At 37.1% G+C, this 11,820-nt stretch overlaps 1 long non-coding RNA gene across 1 annotated transcript; it reads right to left on the bottom strand.

The window, feature by feature from the left end:
• Positions 1 to 1,305: 1,305 nt before the first annotated feature.
• On the bottom strand, positions 1,306 to 11,612 carry LOC131737355 (uncharacterized). The gene is made up of 3 exons (XR_009328977.1): positions 11,474 to 11,612; positions 10,231 to 10,302; positions 1,306 to 2,402 (listed from the first exon to the last, which is right to left on the bottom strand). It is a non-coding gene; the product is annotated as an uncharacterized LOC131737355 (long non-coding RNA).
• Positions 11,613 to 11,820: the final 208 nt, after the last annotated feature.

Genomic DNA, 11,820 nt, shown 5'->3' with positions numbered 1-11,820 from the left:
CCCCGACAGGCCTGCCGAAATATGCCTTGTAGGCCTCACACATCTTAGCAGATGCTTCCACGGAGTACTTTTTCGCTCTTGTCTTGATAAATTGGCCGCAGACATAGCAAAATGCGTCTGCCGGATGCTTGCAGCCTCTTGATGCCATCTCAGAAAAATGCAGATATGTATCCACTTAGGCAGCTGGAACTAAAGTGAACTGGTGGGCTTAAGGCCCCTGTATTTATACTACTATTTATATTACTGGAAAGTTCTAGAAGTTACTCCAAGTTTACTCAGCACTGAATCTATCTGGAATGTTCTGGAAAATAGGTAAATTTCAAAACATTACTGTCCTGGTCACAAAAGCAAAGTTTGTGGGGAATAATAGCCATTTTCTATACTTTTGAGGCATAAGCAATTAGGAAATAACACTTACTACCCAGGAACCAAAAAAAAAAAAAATTGTTACACGGTGTAGTCATTAAGTTTGGAGAAAGTCTGGTGGCATAGAAAGAAAAGAACACCATAGCTACTGTCAAGCATGGAGGTGGTAATATCCTTCTATGGGGCTGTTTTTCCTCTAACGGCACAGGGCATTTAGTTCCAATACATGTTAAAATGGATTCCATAGCATGCCAAAAGATATTGGCCAATCACCTGAAACCCTCCGCTACAAAACTTGGTTTAAAGCGCAACTGACATTCCAACACAACGATCTAAAGCACACATCAAAATCGACTTCAGAGGTTAAAGAAGAATAAAATCAGGGTTCTGGAATGACCTAGTCAAAGTCTAATTGAGAAACTTTGGTATGAGTTGAAGAACGCTGTGCACAAGTGAAATGTGAATGAACTGGAACAATTTTGCGTTGAAGGTCAAAAATCACTAAAGAATCATGCCAAAAGCTCATTTACAAATATCATAATTGTTTAAAAGAGGTTATTGTTGCTAATGGTGCCTCAACTAGCTATTAATTTCGTTTTGTCGTGGTAAGAATACTTTTAAAATTAGAAATAATTGTAGACATCTATTTCTTGTAACTTTTTTTCCTCATCGACAAAAGCAAAACTTTTCTTACAAAAGATTTTTACTAAAATTCTTTGTTTTCGAGAAATTTCGAGAAATTATAAATTTCTATTGGGGTGTGTAACTGTATAATACAAATGTATAATGAGTTCCCTTTCACAATTGGACTGTATTGTTTAATTACAATTATGAAGTGTTTCAGAAAAGAAACAAAATCAAGGTTGCATGAGAATTATCTTTCTTGATAAAAATTATGTAAATAAACACTAAACTTTCAATTTTATAAACACAGCACTTTCTAAGTTGAACTGATATTAGAACTTTAAAACACCAAGTTGCTGACATCATGGTGTAAAAATTATACCATGATGCAACTCATATTTTAGCAGTAAAACTTCTACAAATATGAATGGGAGCATTCCAAACTCCTGGTCACTGTAGTTTGAATCTTTTACTAAGTTTTCTACGTAATGACTGAATGTTATGCGAAGGACCTGATGTGGTTTTAAGCAAGAATACACATAAATATCAATACTATTATAAAGTCAATACAATATTGTACTGAAAATGTGTACGTGTGTATAGTTTAAAAGATGAATGGTTTTAAAATTCAATATATTAAACAGATTTACAGCCTTACTCATAAGAAAATAACTGTTTTCCTGCTACTAATTTGCCTATTAATTTTCAGAGTTGAACAACTGTTTATAAGAAATAAAAAAGGAGGAGCTATTACCTGCTTCGTTTTCTGAAGTGGTGCTCCCATCCAGATTGAGCAGGATGGTGTTGTTACCATCCTGATTGGCCCTGCCTAGAATCATCCAGCTCTCCACGCGGTCTGAATAATCGCTGTCTGATGTTTCCCCATCCTGGGATTTCCTGCTCTTCTCCACTATCACAACTTGAAAACTATTGAGGCCTGTGCTCATGGTGATGGCATCTCTCAGCCTGAAGGGTTTGGAGCTGGGTGTCCTCTCAGTGAAACCGTTGGACTCCAGCAGAGTCTGCCCATCCAACGACCTCCTCTTGGCAGTCTTGGAAATTGGCCGTTTCTTTCCTTTGATATTGCAGACACTGTCTAGATCAGTCTCATCCGATACTATGACGACCTACGCAGCATCTGAAATAAGGATGGATTCACTATCGGAGAAGATGTCATTCCTCTTCTCCAGCAATGTTGCAGCAGAGGGCTGATTTCTCTCTTTTTCTCTTTCGCTTGATCCTGGCTCATCCAGCTTCATGGAATAGAGTACTTGGCTGTACAGCTGGAACTCCACCTCACTGTCTGGCCCCGACTCACTGGAGTCCCCTGCCTCCTGGTAGAGCTTATCTTCATACTCTTCCAGTGCCTCATATCCAGCAAACATTCTCTACAACTCCCAGCCGTATGAGTTCTGTCCAAGAGAAGCATTTTCAAATTAAAATTGTATACATTCAGAAAGATGAAACACTGTGCCAATCAGAATCTAATAGCCAGTAAACATTCTCACCTGCAGTACCAATAGTACAATAACAAGCAAGTGAACACAATTAGAAATACGCTGGTGTAAGTAAGCTTTTAGAAACACTAGCCTTCTACTACACACACTTCTGTTTAAATTGTTATGAAACTGAAATCCACAATGGCAGGGTTCTCCCCATTAATTCTGTACAGCAGAACATTATAAACAAAAACAAACCAAAAAAAAAAAAAAGGACGGTAACCTTTTCACTTGTTAATGCATGTCTATTTTAGTTTTTCGCTGTTCCACATTTTTTTAATGCAACTGTTCATTTTAACCATTTTTTTACATAATAGTACTCACACACGTTTGGTCACCATCATAACTTTTGCATGAAAACAGACTGTAATAATCCAGCACCTCTGCACTAGGGATGCACCAAATCCAGGATTCGGTTTCGGATTCAGCCCGAATACCTACTTTTTGAGCAGAGTTCGGATTCTGTGAACTGAATCCGAATACTACATCCGCCCAAACACACACCCATTTTAATACATCCCTCCAATGTGTGTAGTTCTTCTTTAATAAGACACGCATCCAGTATTGAATGTAACTGTTGTATTTAATAACAGGTATTCAAGAACAAGAACACGTTTGATTAACTGTCGCTGCTCTCAACTCCCTAAATTACTGGTGGTGCATGCAATAAACACATCACGTAGCTGCTGAATGTAAACATACACCCCCATTTGCAAGACAGCACAGTCGCATCACACTTTTCATGCAGTAAAGTTATGCAGTAAACCTGTAATATATAGTAACGGCAAACTGTTGTAGACTTTTGTGCTTTGTTGCTTTGTCTGTGAAACGTGTTCTAGAGATCATACTGAGAGAAAAAAAAACTTGGTGCACAGAAATATATATTTTTTGTAACTTTACAACTGTTAGATGTGCAAAACGTTGTTGAACAATATGTTTTAGTAAATTACATTTTACATTATTGTAATGTGCCAATACAAGTTGAACCATTTGGGAACTGCTATGTTTTATTAAAATAATTTTAAAACTATTTCGTAGCCTATTTGATAGGCAATTCACTGACTGGTTAAATGTTGTGTCAATACTTAAAACAGCTGCATGTGGTTCCAAGATTTTTCTTTTCACCCAGAAACGTGCAAGTAATCTAATCTGCTAGAAGCGCAATGAATCATTATTGTTAAAGGCACAGTAGCATCAGCAAGACGGGCGGATCGAGAACCCTGCAATGTGTATTCTGGAAAGTATTTTTTGAATTGCCGTTTTTCACTTAGCACATTCACAAAGAAAAAACATTCAAATACATGTTTACATAATGAAATGTGTCTGCTAAAACAGTATCTCATTTACAGTAACTCGTTATAGCATCTACAATGTCACTGCAGCAACCTGGAGAACAAAAAAGAAGGCCTTCTAAAAATCAGTATTTATCGTTCTTATATGGCCTTTAATTTTAAGGTACCAGTAATTGGAAAGGATTACTAACTCAGTGCTCGAAGTAGCAACCATTTTAGTCGCCAAGGTGACCATTATTTTCTTTTGGTGACTAAATATTATTTTTGTCTCCTAAAGGCAACCACTTTGTGCTGTATTTTTTTATTATTTTTTTTTTTTTAACATATGCACTTCTCGATATTTAATAGCAATTTGTATTTTTTTTATTATTATTAAAATACCTTTGGACCCATGTTAAAAATAATACAGCTTTTTAGTGCCTACGTCACAGGCGCATCTGTCCATACAGATCGTTATGTTGCTGTATGCGGAATCTCAAGGAGGATACGGACAACATGCCCCACATGTCGACCTGTTCCTATCCAGTTTTAAATAACTTTAGCATAACAGAGGCAAAAGTGTTAAAGGGACTAGGAGATCTTAAAATAAACAAATCCCCTTGGCCGGAAGAGATCCTCCCAATAGTACTTTCTCGAGCTGGTTTGTGAACAGCTTTAATTTCATTTGAAACGCACACACTGCCTCAAACAAATCACAAATGAGATGCTGACTTCCTTGTAACTAGGTTTAAATCATTTAAATGTCCTGTGATATCAGTCAAAAAAGCCAGATCAGCAATCCAGTCGCTTTCTTCCATGACAGACGTGTCTCTTCCCTTCTCTTGCAGAAAATGTTTTATTTCTTTTCGCAGTGAAAAGAACCTCTTTAGGACGTTGCCCCGGCTAAGCCATCTCACTTCAGTGTGATAAATCAGGTCACCGTAAGTGGCGCTGATATTCTCCAAAAAAGACTGAAATTCACGGTGATTCAAAGATCGAACGAATAAATTAACTGTGGATACATCAAAGTCCATCATTTCTTTAAACTTCAAGGCCTCCTGGTGTATTATACAGTGATACTGCTTCAGCAGCGCAGCTCAATCCTCAATGTGCTTTTTTAAACACCCTATAAAACCGTTAGTCTTGCCAACCATAGCTGGAGCACTGTCGGTTGTCACCCCCACCAACTTATCCCACAGCAAATTTAAATCTTCAACATCTTTCTTAAAAGCATTAAAGATGTCAGATCCAGTGGTTCTGCCATGAAGAGAAACTAAAGATGACAGCTCCTGGTGTACTTCAAATGTTTCTGTCACTCCATGAACGAAAATTAAAAGTTGGGCTGTATCAGTGGCATTGTTGCTTTCGTCCAGAGCAGCAGAGAAATACACAATATTTTTGCATTTGGCTATGCATCTCTGCATATTCATTCTGGAAAGACAAACGTTTTTAAAGGAATCTTTATTTTCTTTGCAAACAGCATCACATATTTGCATCAGGCAGTCTTTTACGAATTCCCCATCGGTAAAGGGACGTGATGATTTTGCAATTCGCTGTGCGACGTTGAAACTTGCTATTGTAGCACAGCTTCAAATTCCTTCTTTTTCCGTTCAAAAACACCTTGCTGCCCCAGTAGTTGTATTTTGAGAGACTCCAATTTTTTGTTTGTGCTTCTCCAAGCAATTCTTTGTATGTGGGATGTTTTGTCTCATAATGGCGCTGTATATTGTATTCTTTGGCAACTGTGAGGCATTCAAGGCAAATGAGGCGTATGGACACTGGGTTTGGATACAGCAAAAAAATATTTTTCTGTCCACTCTGGGTTAAATTTTCTGTGTTCAAGATCAATTTTTCTTTTTTTACTTGTACATGGCTTTAACAGAGACATGTTTTCAGACGCTACGGAGGCAGCCTACCATAATTTTGCTTAAGTATAAAAATATTTTACCTCAAAAATAATCGCAGAGCAACAACCATAAACGTGAATCGCTGTCTTCCGTTTAGCATCTAGCTGGCGCCTGTTTCCGAACCTTACGTCATGCTTTCCAAGGTCTACTGTACTGTATTACTGTTGGCTAACATGACAGAATCCCACCCAAATGGACTGGGCTTGTGTATATTCCAAGCACTTCTAAACTTTAATCACCTCTGTCTGTCAAGTTATACTGTATGTATATTGTGTGACAGAAATATAATGAGTTCTGGTTGGTTAAGATCGCAGGATGTGGGGCTGTTGGTTGTTCTGAGAGTGAATAAAGATGGTGCGGGAGGGAGGGCCTTCTCTTGGAAAGCCCCAATGTTGTGAAACGCTCTACCATCTTCAGTCAAGAAGCAGGGAATCTTTATACTTTTAAAACAGCACTGAAAATAAATAAAATATTTAGGATTCAACCTACATTTTTTTTTATTTTATTTTTTTTTAAAGTATCAGAATAATATTCTACTCCCAGTTCATCGTTGGATTTAATTTAGCATCGAGTCTGTTCTGCTGCACACAACTTGGCTATCCTATTGTTGTATTATGATATTTAAAAAATAATTCTAAACAAACATCACTCTTTTGAGACATATTTACTGCAGTTTGATTGCACGTTACACAGCACTGCAAACAAAATGACTGACTGTCTCAGTGTTCTTGCATCATTAGTAAGCGCACCTGACCAAACATTAAATTCTGTGTTGGAAGAAATTCAAGCATGAATATTGGTGTACATTATCAGCTAAAATAACAAAAACTGCCTGTAGCCAATTGTGTTTTTTTTTTTTCCTTATATCGAAGGTTTTCAATGGTTTGTTCACTAGCCAGGAATTCAAAGGTAGTTATTATTATTATTTATTTATTTGCAGACGCACTTATCCAGGGCGACTTACAATTGTTACAAGATATCACATTATTTTTACATACAATTACCCATTTATAGTTGGGTTTTTACTGGAGCAATCTGGGTAAAGTACCTTGCTCAAGGGTACAGCAGCAGTGTCCCCCACTTGGAATTGAACCCACGACCCTCCAGAACCCTAACCACTACTCCACACTGCTGCCTTTTAAACCTCCGAAGGTTCGTCAGGTGACACACACACGCACACTTTTTTTTTTTATTAACAGAAACCGTTTGACAATGTGTGAATACTATAAATACACATGAAATGTTACGCGCGTGCAAAATTTGGATCTTTTGATTTGTATAATGCATATTACGTAAACAAAAGTTGTTGTATTTAAATCCACTACCAAATCGTTATACGTTGCAACTCTATATGGTGCCGCTGCCGTGTATGGAGCAGGGTATAATATCCAAAGCACTGGGGAGGGTACTTATAGTGGTTGCAGTGCTTCAGTAAAATATGTACTGAATACCAAGGGTACAAGACAGTGTAGAAGCAGGGTTGGCAATTTTTTTGATTTTTTTTTTAATGCAATTTTTTTTGTAGTACCGTAGTTGTAACTCTAGAGTACCTCCAAACTGTAAATTTAAGGATGTTGGAAATGGTGGTTTGTGAATAGTTACATACCAAACTAAATTACTGTGGTGGAGTGTCCCGCCCCTTTATTTATTATTTCTATTATGATTTATTTGTATGTATGATGGCGAAAGCCAATATTATTTGTTATTGTTTTGCACTTTTGATTTTAAAACCACGTGAGGGTGCGTGACTTATCAGCTACTGATTGTTTAACTAGCTGACAGTCACGCGTCCTTATTAAACTCGTGCAGACTATGGCTGAGGGGTAATAAGATAATTAATTGCTTGTTAACCCCTCGGCCAGAATATAAAAACTTGTAGCTTTCCTTGTTTGGGGAAGGAGGTTCAGAGTGGAGAACGAGTGTGTAGAGGAGGTAATAGTAGTAAACACAGAAAAATAACAACTGCTAAACGTGTTGGTTTATTAACCAGCACGATACTTGTTAGTGTTTATTGTTTGTTTGTTTGTTTGGCCAACATGCCCTTTTGTTTTGCGTCTTGTTTAAATCTTTTGTTTTATTATTTAATAAAAGCTGAACGCCGTAGCGTTTCAGTTTTTCACCCGCCAGTACTGTCTGTGTGTGTGTTCCTTTCTGGTCTGATGTCACCACAGCAGCCATCCTGTTCACAATTACTCACTGACACTGTTATCTGCTGTATTACTGAATTGTATTTTGTCACACTTGTACTTGCTTGAACCAAAGTCATTGTATTCATCATTGTATTTATCTTGCTCTTAATTGTATTATTACTTGCACTGTGATTCTTGAAATGTATTTGTTTACGACTATAAGTCGCCCTGGATAAGGATGTCTGCTAAGAAATAAATAATAATAAAATAATAATAATACTCAATCTTAAATGAATACATTAATAAAGCAAATTATTTATCATTGTGGCATCCTCTAAATGTGAACTACAATACATGAAATACACGAATTTAGCGATGGAGTACGCCAGAGAAAAATACCCTCAGTCATCCCAGTCATTCTTTTCTTTTACTTTTCTTTCTTTGATTTCCTCTTTCTGTGTCAGTCCAAACACATGCAGTTTTTACTTAGGACTACTTTGCTTTTTATAGTGTGTTCAATTGTTAAAGTTCCTGATTGCACCACTAAATAAACGTGGTTTCAGCGGATCAATTGTCTATTTGGGACCCCACTGTGCTGTCATCAGAATCTCTTCGGCGAATACGTTAATGATGGGGCAGGCGTTTTAACAGGGAAAGACATGTCTTCAGAATACCATTTCAGTGCGTCTTCGCTGCATTTATGCTCCACAGAATTGGGGGCAAGTGGCATTCATGCTTGTACTCGCATTTGCGCTGTGATCAGAATACAGCCCTAAGAGTTTTAGTTTACAGACAGCAAGAGTTCAAGATGTTTGTGTTAATAAAAGGTTTTTAAAACATACTTTTCATGTCTTTTCCTTGAGAAACTATATAAAATAGGTAGTAAATGAAAAAAATGACAAATCAATGATTTTTTTTTTTTTTTTTTTTAAATCAAGTGGTTTAAATCATGATGTAAATCAGTGATTTAAAACGACTTAATTTAAATCAGCCAACCCTGAAGAGAAGTGCTATGGTAGAATATGTTTGAAATATACAAAGTATACGCTAACACTAATAATTTTAAATTTGAAAACTAAGCACCGTCCGCCCCTACCCCCTCCAGCTTGTGTTATCCAGAAGCAAACCTTTAATTTCATCATTCGCCATCTCGATAGCAAAGTGCTGTATAGCGTAAACTGTATTCAGAGAAATGTCTCGAAACCCCTCTGCTGTTTGGGATTTGTTTGTTAAATACCCAGATGATCCAAAAAAAATGTGAATACAAACTGTGCAAGCAACTGTTGATGTATCACGGAGGCACAACCAATCTCCAGGGTCACTAAATTCATATTATTATTAATATTTTTAGTAGCAGTAAAACGTGACGGATAACCTGTTTGGAATGGTGACTTAAATAAAGCTTTGTTTTCCTAAGTCCGCTACAATTACATGTAAATAAACAACGTGTATTTTTATTGAAATTATAAAAACATGATTACTGTTCTATATAATGTATTTTTAAACTACATGTGAATGTTTTATTCCATTTATATGGATTACCTGTAAAATAATAGGATTTTCATCTAATACAAACAAGTAGCTATGGGGACATCACCAGTAAATTATGCTAACAAGTACTATCGAAGGTTCGAACCTTCCTTCGGTAATGTGTTCCGAACCTTCGAAGGTGAAAATGTACCCTTTGTTGCAGCCCTAGCTATGACTTGGGATTTCCAACCCCACCTTCCCTAAAAGAATTGGAGTAGGTAAAGACTGATGAATGGACACAAATCCCTACATACTAATTTAAGCGCTTTATAGACATGACTATTTAACTATTATTAAACTTACAGTAAAACCAGGAATGGATCAAAGTGCTATGCAATGGGAGTCTTATTCCCTGTGACACGTCAAAGAAGTGTTGACGTGAAAGTTCATGGTGGTCCACACTTTTGACAGTGTTATGGCGGGCATTTCAAATTTTTGGTCAGCTGCCTGTACAATGTGCAGGAAGTGTGTTCCACACAGTAATACTCCAAACATACAAGAGGCAGCCTTGGAAAAAAAATAAACAAGATAAATACACAATATCTGCCCATATCCTCGAGCTGTAATGGTTGATTAAAGACAGCATATTCTCACTGAAAGGGATGGAAAGATGGTCACAATCCAGCAAGCAGTGAATTAAACCAAAGGCAAGGGGGGAAAAAAATAGATTTTTTCCCCACAAATTTCTGTTTTTTAAGGATCATTTCAATGCAGTACTGCAGAAGATTTTAAGTGATATGTGCAGACTTTAGCGGGCCATCGAGATTAACCAATTCACCAGTGCATGACAAGCAAATTACACTTTGAAACGAATGCAATGGAATGGGATAGAAGTCGGTCACTATTCCTTATGTAGAATTAAGGTGTGATCCGTAACTCTTTAGAGCAGATGGGTATCAGTTACCTGTTAAGTTATCTTCCTAGAGACCAGTAGCGCCACAAACTCTTGAAATCACTTTTAATGGGGCTGCTGCACCTTTAAAGACATATAAAAGGACAGTTCAAACAGATTTCATTTTAAGTCAGAAAGCTCCAGAACAACAATAAAATGTATACAAGAATCAAAGTGACCAAATATCTGACTGTGTACTCAAATGGCCATTCATTTTAGCAGACAGAGCAGGCAGCCCCTGATCCGAGAACTCATTTTAGAACAACACCTAGGCTGGCAACAAACAGAGGCATTTTATGCTAACAGTTTGGGCACTACGCTTATTTTTAACTTGAATGTTGTGAAAACGAACTAACTTGTATTTACCAGTTAACCCCATCTTGTGCAATTATGATTACGTACATTTGTATTTTGTATACCAATTCAAATAAATGGTTTGTTTTCATTTTTAATGAATGTCTGTATTCTGTAGATATGTCCCATTGTCTTTAAAAGATTCATGAATGTCATCTTAACACCCCCCCCCCCCCCCCCCCCGCGTTGAAAAATGGAATACTACACACAATTCCAAACGAATCCTCAACAGAAGTGCCCCATATTATTTAAAAAAAAAAAAACATGGTTAAGACACTCTGCAGCTTTAATTTGAGTGTAGACTATTTGCATCGTCTTGACAGAATTATTGCTACTTTTTATGTATGCTCTAAAACTATATGTCACAAATTGCGGAATATATATTAGAACATAACTATTAAAACATGAAGAGTAAAACTTAAAATTCCATATTGCGTGATCACTGATACATTGATGCTTTGTACTGTGCAAATACATTGGGTCACGTGTCTATTACAGTGAAGAAATACAAAAATATGAAGTATAACAATATTAATGCAGAGTGCGCGAGTTTAATGAAATGACAAGCCAGACAGACACGCGTTCATTCATGTTGATACTTCCTCCTTTTTGCAGAGACCCCAAACACTGTGTCGCGGGGACATAGCAGAGCTTTTAAAATGCCGTTAACTGTCTATATTCAAATCACAAAAATAATAAGATACGGTACACATTTTCTTGTTCAGTCAGTTTGACATGAATTCTGTGTACCCACGTGTATGTTGTGTGTGGTGATTGTCTCCAATGTAGCCTAGCCCCAAAGACACGCTTAAAATAGTAAATTCAAATTTACATCGAGACCAGATAATCGACTGCCTATCAACTGACATTTTTCTTAATTTATTACGGGTGCTAAACTTACCAGGGTTGTATTTTGTTTTCGAGCCACAGCTGCTTCCACTAGTAGCAAACACAAACACACACACTGCTGGCCGACCAACATCACCCCGATGTTTCGGAACTGCAAGACAAGAGCGGATGGACGATGGTGAATTTCCTCAGCGTTCTCGGGATTGGAATTTTCGAAACAGGTAACGTCTGACTGGCTTTTTGTACATTTCGTTTTAGTGCTTCATGAGGGAGATATTTAAAATGGTAAACATGGGAATAGAAACAAAGATGATACTGATACTAAGTCAATATGTTTTATACTATTTTATTTTATTTTATTTTTTTTTTTGGGGGGGGGGGGGGGTTGGCGTGTGTTTC

Source organism: Acipenser ruthenus, chromosome 1 (assembly GCF_902713425.1).
Source record: "Acipenser ruthenus chromosome 1, fAciRut3.2 maternal haplotype, whole genome shotgun sequence".
Lineage (NCBI taxonomy): Eukaryota > Metazoa > Chordata > Actinopteri > Acipenseriformes > Acipenseridae > Acipenser > Acipenser ruthenus.
The sequence above is the reverse complement of the archived record's forward strand: the minus strand, read 5'-3'. Positions and strand labels throughout refer to the sequence as shown.